Consider the following 8348-nt stretch of genomic DNA (forward strand, 5'->3'; position numbering starts at 1 on the left):
AAACCCCACCAACCTCTCCGCCTCATGGGGCAGGCGACCCCGAGGTGTCGTCACGGAGGAGTCCAGGTCTGCCGAGGCCAGAAACTAGTACTTCGTCCGCCCTAAGCCCAGAGTGTTCGGCTCCCACGGGGGGCGATAAGACGGGTCTGGCGCAGTTCGGAGACCGGCCAGACACGCTGACGGACCTTCTGGAGCGAAATGCTCTTTCAGAGGATCATCGTTCATTGATGAGCACGGTGCTTGGGAAGGTTTCATCTGCCACAAGCGGGCCGCATGATGCTTTTACAAGCCTGCTCAGAGGCTTTGAGGTATGTAATGAAATACGTAATTTTTTGATTATGGCGCATGTGCTAGGTGTACTCCCGGTGGATAGTAGCCCTTGAGACTCTGGTTGCCAACCCGAGGCGGCAAACGGAGGATCACATTGTTGAATAATGATCATTTTGTATTCATGCACAGGTGGCGAAGGATCCGGCAGCCGCCCGGTCCGTTGAAGTCGCCGAACTGAGGAGGCAGATTGGAGTTGTAGATGCCGATATCACACTTGTGAACGAGCGGCTTAACGAGTTGCAGAGTATGTGCTCTGGTGTCCTTATTTATAGGAAATATTAAGAGGAGCATAGTGTTAATATGATATGCTTGGACTGCAGGCGGGGCTGCTTCCGTGGAGGCCCTGAGGGCGGAACTTGCCCTAGCCAAGGAACAAGTCCGGGCGAGCAATGCGGCTGCCCTAAAGGCGGCTGAAGAGTTGAGAGCCGAACAGGCTGCTCATCGCCGAAGCAAAAATAGCCAAGATGGCCCTGGAGCTGAAAAAGGCCGCCAACAGGTATGAGCTCCTTGAAAAAGAGAATCAGGCTAATTCGGCTGACCTGAAGAAGGCCCTTGATGCAGCCAAGGAGACGCGTTCCGAAATTAGGGATGCGCGGGAGGAGCTTCCATAGGCCGGAGAAATCACGGCTGGAAACCCCTATTTGTTGCGGATGAAGTTCTTAGATCCCAAGTATGCTCCTCTGGATCGATGCTGGAGTCCTGCAGACGTGTATGCGGATCTGGCGAAGAGTACGGCTGATGCGGCCAAGTTTTTTGAGGATAAAAACATAATGAAGTGGAAAAGCTGTTCTGGTCGCTATTCAGTGCTCCAACGCGCCCGTTGCCATTCAGTGAGAGGATGGCTTCTATGGACGAGCTCCATAGGTTGTATGGTCTTGCAATGAGGTTTGTAATAGACCATCTATGGCCGAAGGGGCCAAAGCTGGACAGCTATTTTGGTTTAGTGCAACAATTCCTTGGTGTCATGTCGCGAATCAATGCCATGAAAAGGTCGTCGTGCATAGAGGGTGCACAGATGGCTCTTGCCTGCGTTAAAGCATATTGGACCGATATGGAGGCCACCATCATTGCGACCTAGAATCCGGCGGGAAGCCAGGATCCGACCGAGCACTACTGGGAGCAGGTATCAGAAGGTGCTCGTTTAATAGAGGCTCAGTGCTTGAAGAATGTCATGTTCGAGTGAGGAATCATTTCATTGTAAAAACAATGTTATTTTAATTATGAAGGCGATGTTTATACTTTTTGCCCCGAAAGTGTTATCGTGCCTCTTGTCCAGCCGTTTGATGTATGTAATCTGAAAGTTAGCAGTCATTGGCTTCAGCCCCCACGCATACAATGCGGGGGTGTTCGTGAAAAGATGCATAATCACACTTGATCCAACGTCTTGGTCCATTAAGGAGGTGATCGCACGTCGAACCAGGCAACCGGACTATATAGCTCTAACACTTTCACTTAGCCATAGGAGTTTGATGGTGGGGCTACTATGTAGCCCCTGGTACCTTTGGGTGCATCCGAATACGGGTGTGTGTGTACATGAGCGGGAAATGGTCCTTCGTTAATGCAGAGGAATCCTAAAAATTCCGATAAGTCTTCGAGTGGTTGAACAGTCTCTCACTATATCATGACAGTCAGTTTTCGGCTTTCTCTACTGAGGTGCTCATCCGGAATAACCAGGGCACAATCGCAGTAGTTCTCCTTTGGCCGCCTTAGCCGATAAGAATGGAACGTAAGGCGGCAAACGTAGGAGCCGGGCAAACCCAACATTTGACCAAAGACATGATTCGGAGCTGATGCATATAAGGCCAAACTCGCGACGCCGAACACTCCCGAAGGTATTCGGACTTTATAACATATACTAGGCTGAGTAACGCCCTTTATTATGAACCCTGTATTTGGAGGTACATGCATTAGTCCGTCGTGGCGAAATGCCAATAACGGCAGTATCCTCTGTGGGTGTAGTACCCATGGGATGTGTAAGCAACAAGAGGCAATAAAGAAGGTTTACACAGGGGCTTAATCTAAAGAGAAACCTTTGAGCGGGGCCCTGTTGCACGTCTGCGCCTTTGTCTCCGTTGTGCCGTGTCCTGGGAGGGTATCGCATGAATGGTGTCCGTAAAAGGGAAACCCGTGTAAAAGAGTATGACGTAAGCGTGCGAAGAGTTGGCTATCATCAATGGATAGTAAAAGTGTAAGACATTGGCCTGTTAATAAGGTCAAGCCAAGAGTTGGGCTTTATTAAATATCTATAGCCCCTGGTGTCCTCTATGGGATTACATGTATGGTGCCCAACTCAGGTTTATCTGGGCTGTCGGACTCGTTTAACCGCGTCCGTGGTCTTAACGACCAATCATGCGTTCTCATATTAGAGGCCGCTTAGAGTCCGGCGGCTAGAGCCGTCGCATACTCTTCCGCGCGTAAGGAACGCTCTATATTTCCGTTAACGGTGATGACGCCACGTGGAGAGGGTATCTTGAGTTTAAGGTAGGCGTAGTGCGGTACTACGTTGAAGCGGGCGAAGGCCGTTCTCCCGAGCAATGCATGATAACCACTTTGGAGGGGGGCGATGGTGAAGAGAAGTTCTTCGCTTCGGAAGTTGCCTAGGGAACCGAATGTCACCTCTAGTACGAGGGAGCCCCTGCAGCGGGCTTCAACGCCTGGTATCACCCCTTCAAAGGTGGTGTTACTTTGGCTGATTTTGGATGGGTATATCCCCATCATGTGGACAGTGTCCTGCTATATTAGATTAAGAGTATTGCCGCCGTCCATGAGGACGCAAGTGAGATGGTATCCGTTGATTATTGGGTCGAGCACCAAGGCAGCTGATCCTCCGTGCCGCATACTGGTCGGATAGTCGCTGTGATCGAAGGTGATCGGGCAGGCCGACCAGTGGTTAAGTTTGGGGGCGACGGGCTCTATAGCGCACGCGTCTCTGAGCGCGCGTTCACGCCTTCTCTTGGGTATGTGAGCCGCGTGGATCATGTTTACTGTTTTTACCTATGGTGGGAATGTTTTCTGTCCCCCAGTGTTTGGCCGGCGAGGCTCATCCTCGTCTTCGCTTGGTGTTTCCCTTCCTTTGTGTTCGGCATTTAGTTTGTCGGTATGCTTAAAGACCCAGCATTCTCTGTGAGTGTGGTTCGCCAGTTTTTCGGGGGTGCCATGAATTTGGCACAGCCTGTCCAGGACTTTGTTTAGGCCAGACGATCCCTATTTGCTGCCTTTAAATGGCTTCTTTGTTGACCGGGTCGAGAGCCCCTGAATCCGGCGTTGACCGTTGTGTTGTCCGGACTTTCTTCCTTGTTTCGACGTTTGTTTTTATTGCGCTGTGGCTTCCCGTTGCCATCCCTGATTTCGGATGTGCCTGGGTCGCTGGTGCCTCTACGGGCCAACCAGCTGTCTTCACTCGCGCAAAAGCGGGTCATAAGGCTTGTTAGGGCTGCCATTGTCCTCGGCTTTTCTTGGCCGAGGTTTCTGGCGAGCCACTCATCCCGGATACTATGCTTGAAGGCCGCTAGGCCTTCGGCATCCGGACAATCGACAATTTGATTCTTCTTAGTGAGGAATCTATTCCAAAGCTTGCGGGCGGACTCCCCGGGCTGTTGAATTATGTGACTTAAATCGTCAGCATCCGGAGGTCGTACATAGGTTCCTTGAAAATTGGCCCTGAAAGCATCCTCAAGTTCCTCCCAACTGCCGATTGAGTTTTCGGGGAGGCTTTTCAACCAGTGCTGAGCTGGTCCCTTCAACTTGAGGGGAAGGTATTTGATGGCATGGAGGTCGTCCCCATGAGCTGTCTGTATGTGAAGGATAAAATCCTCAATCCAGACCCCGGGGTCTGTCGTTCCGTCATATGCCTCTATGTTCACAGGTTTGAAACCCTATGGAAATTCGTGGTCTAGTACCTCTTCGGTGAAGCACAGAGGGTGAGCGGCCCCTCTGTATCTGGACATGTTGTGGCGTCCGGTGTTGATTCCGAACTGGTACTCGATCAGTCTGATTGTTTTGGTGACCGTAATCCTGCACCGGAGCATGTCCTCTAGATCCATAGATGGACCTGGTCGCACCGGCCTTTTTATCCAGGAGCTCACGTAAATCGTGTGCGGCATTAGGTGTTGCTCTATTGCGGTTAAGAAGTGATTGTTCCGGCCTACTGGTCGTATTGTTCTTTGGTGGAACGGCCTCATCATCGAATTCTGGTAGCAACTTGCGCTTTGGATATCTCTTTGTGTGGCAATCGTCGCCATATTTTTCTTCAGTGTCTAGTACTTTATTCCATCTGCGATTGAGCGTTTCCTGTGAGGCCTTAAGCCTTTTCTTCTGTTTCTTTAGACTTCTCACAGTGGCCATAAGCCTTCTGTGGAGGTTATCTCATTCCAAACGTGTTTCCGGGATGATGAATGCGTCGTCGTCTGGACTGTGCTCCTGTCCCGGGGCAATTTGATGAGTTCGGCCCTCGGGATCACTGTGATCGGGTGTCTGCTCCGGGCTGTGTTTGGCGTCACCTGGCTCGTCCTGCTCCATCGCTGGGTCCATATGGTCAATGTTGCCTTCGGAGTTGACTGGGGTGCCGATCTTTCTAGCGATGTTATCGTTGTTTTTACTGTGGCTGGACTTGGAGCCGCGTCTACGCCGTTGTTTTGGCTTTTGTCCGGGGGTTTTATCCTCCGTTTTGTCGCCATTGTCCTCCTTAGGCGTGTCCACCATGTATATATCATATGACGAGGTGGCAGTCCAGCGCCCCATGGGCGGTGGTTTGGAATCGTCCCTTGCGCCAACGTCCGTATCGTTGGTGCCATCGGAGTCGAAGTCAAACATGTCTGTTACGTCATCGATAGGGGCTATGAAGTGGGTGGTTGGTGGGACATCGTCACCCTATTTCCCTATTTCCCCTCAAGCCGGACATAGTCCGGCCAAGCATCTCCTGACAAAGAGAGAGACCTTAATGAATTCAGCATGTCTCCGAGGGGCGAGTGCTGGAAGTTATCTGCGTGGTGAATTCCATTACCGGAGCCCAACCAGAATCGGCGGGCTCGGGGGCGCGCGGTCTGGAACCTATAGCCGGACACAAGTCCGGGGGTCCGGAGACACAGGCTTCCTTGGGGGTGAAGTCTGTGCTCGGATCTACCGCCGATGAGTGTGTGGCCTCCGGGGCGGGGTCCATCCACCCGTCCTCGGACGACACAACCTGACCTGGATTTAGGTCCGGAGCTCCTGCAGGTGCGACATCCTGAGTATTGTCTGACAGCAGGTCTAAGCCGTGCTCGTCGTGGTTGTTCGGCGCTTCTGGTGTGGGCCCGAATCCGTCGAAAATCAAGTCACCGCAGATATCGGCCATGTAGTTCAAGCTTCCGAACCTGACGTGATGGCCAAGGGCGTAGCTGTCGATCTGCTCCAGATGGCCAAGCAAATTGGCCCACAGTGCGAAGCCGCCGAACACGAAGATCTGTCCTGGGAGAAAAGTCTCACCCTGAACCATGTTTTTGTTGATGATTGAAGGAGCCATCAACCCTCGCAGCAACGACACAGAGGAACTCTCAATAAAAGCACCAATGTCGGTGTCAAAACCAGCGGATCTCGGGTAGGGGGTCCCGATCTGTGCGTCTAAGGCTAATGGTAACAGGAGGCAAGGGACACGATGTTTTACCCAGGTTCGGGCCCTCTCGATGGAGGTAAAACCCTACTTCCTGCTTGATTGATCTTGATGATATGAGTATTACAAGAGTTGATCTACCACGAGATCATAGAGGCTAAACCCTAGAAGCTAGCCTATGATGATTATGATAGTGTCTCTAAGGACTAAACCCTCCGGTTTATATAGACACCGAAGGGGGCTAGGGTTTACACAGAGTCGGTTACAAAGAAGGAAATCTATTATCCGGATCGCCAAGCTTGTCTTCCACGCCAAGGAGAGTCCCATCCGGACACGGGACGAAGTCTTGAGTCTTGTATCTTCACGGTTCAATAGTCCGGCCAAAGTATATAGTCCGGCTGTCTGGATAACCCCGAATCCAGGACTCCCTCATACGGCGCGCAGATTGTCTTCGGCATTGCAAGGCGGGTTCTTCTCCAAATCCTCCAGAGCATTGTTGCAACAAGCAGTGTCCGGCTTCACATCAATGTCGCGCTCCTCGGCTTCTGTGCTTCAATTATGGCTGTCTCCACGTGTCGAGCGAATGCGAGAGGTCAAGGCATTTTTACATTTGCCACCCCAACCATGCAGGTAAATCATATATAAAAGAGACGGGGATTCTCAGATCCATATCACGCCATCTCCTCCCAGCGAGTACTCATCAGAGCGCGCATGAAAGAATCCACACCATCATGGCCGGTCGTCGCGGTTCCTCCTCTCGCTCCCGTGGCACTAGGCCAGGTGACTGGGAGTGATGTTCAGTTCCCCACAACCGATTAGTAGATTTGCAGACCAAGGGGTTTCTGTCCGAGCTGGACTAGCCACTTATAATGGCGGGGATCAAGCGGAGAGATTTCCAAACCCATCCAAGGGAGAGCGGGTGTGCTTCCTCCCCTACTTGCTGACGGGGGCTTGGATTTCTAATCCATCCTTTCCTCCGTGGGCTTCCGGAGTTCTACGGCCTCCAGCTGCACAACTTTACCCTAGCCTCCCTACTGCACATCGCAGGCTACGTCGCCTTCTGCGACCTTTTTCTGGGCTGTGAAGCTCACTTCAAGCTGTGGAAGAGGCTATTCTGCCTCATACCCCGCACTCAGAAGGAGTCGGTATATCAAGTGGGCGGAGCCGAAATATGGCGCATCGCCTGGATCGGATATCTATTCGGCACCCCAAAGAAGACATCCGAAGACTGGCCCTCGGAATGGTTCTACATGGAGGACGTCCCTCTTCCGGACCCTGTTCGGAAGGGCCTTCCCGAATTTATAAATGCCCTGTTGAAGAAACGCCACAACTGGCGCCCCGGGAGCCCCCAGGAGGAAGATAACAGAGAGATCCTTTTCCTGATGGACAGGATAAATACGTTGGCCAAATCAGGACTGAAAATTATTGAAGTCATGTCCATATGTATAATGCAGGGAGTGCAGCCACTTCAATATCGGGGAAAACCCATGTAGCACTTCAATGGAGAAGACGATGCTACCCGCTGCGGCCGTAAAGGACTAGACTCTCCTGCCGCTCTAGCGAAGATACTGTCTGATTTGTACATAGGAGAAGAGGAGGAGTTCATCCACATCAAGCCACGGGATGGATTCTCCATGTACAACCCCCAAGCTGGGTGAGTCGCTATCTTTTATTCCAATCTTTCCCATATTTTCAGCACAGATGTTTAATTCGTCAATTCATAGCAGGAACTGCGAAGGGCTATGGAGGATGTTCTGTAACACCCCAAATTTTCAATTTGGAATGTTATACACTAGATCGTCATTCCATATCATATTTTATTTGTTTTGGCCTGATCTAGAAATTCTACACAACTCAAGGACCCTCAGAGAGAGTTGGGATGTTCGTTATTTTCATATTTGAGTTTTCTCAAATTTTGAAAATAGGATCATTTGATTTATTTATTTTATCTTCAGTTATTTCAATTAAAAAAATATGAGAGAGGGAATAAAATGACTTTCCCAAACTAAAGAAATATTGAGGATTTAATAAAAAAATCAAATAAGTTTTTTATTTTGGAGTTTTCGCTATTTTATTTGAATTTAGGAAAATTGCACGTTTCTCAAAACTGCATTTTAGGGCCAAGAAAATGTTAATCTCGTTCTAAATATTTTATTTAGACAGAGAAAATTTGTTTTGGCATTTTTAGATTTTTATTTAATTTTTTAGGATTTATTTTCTGTTCGGCGGAATTGTTTTAAAAAAAACTCACACGCGCCCGACTGGGCCGAAGCCCAGCCAAGCCAGGTCGGCCCGTCTTCCCCGCCGCCATCTCCCGCGCGGAGACCGCGCCGCCGCCGCAGCCGACCCGGACAGAGTCCAAGCCGGACTCCACCCCAACGCCTTGCCCCTCCCCCAAGCCACCACCCCCCCTCTTTATATACTGCCGCTG

This window comes from Triticum dicoccoides, chromosome 3B (assembly GCF_002162155.2).
Source record: "Triticum dicoccoides isolate Atlit2015 ecotype Zavitan chromosome 3B, WEW_v2.0, whole genome shotgun sequence".
Lineage (NCBI taxonomy): Eukaryota > Viridiplantae > Streptophyta > Magnoliopsida > Poales > Poaceae > Triticum > Triticum dicoccoides.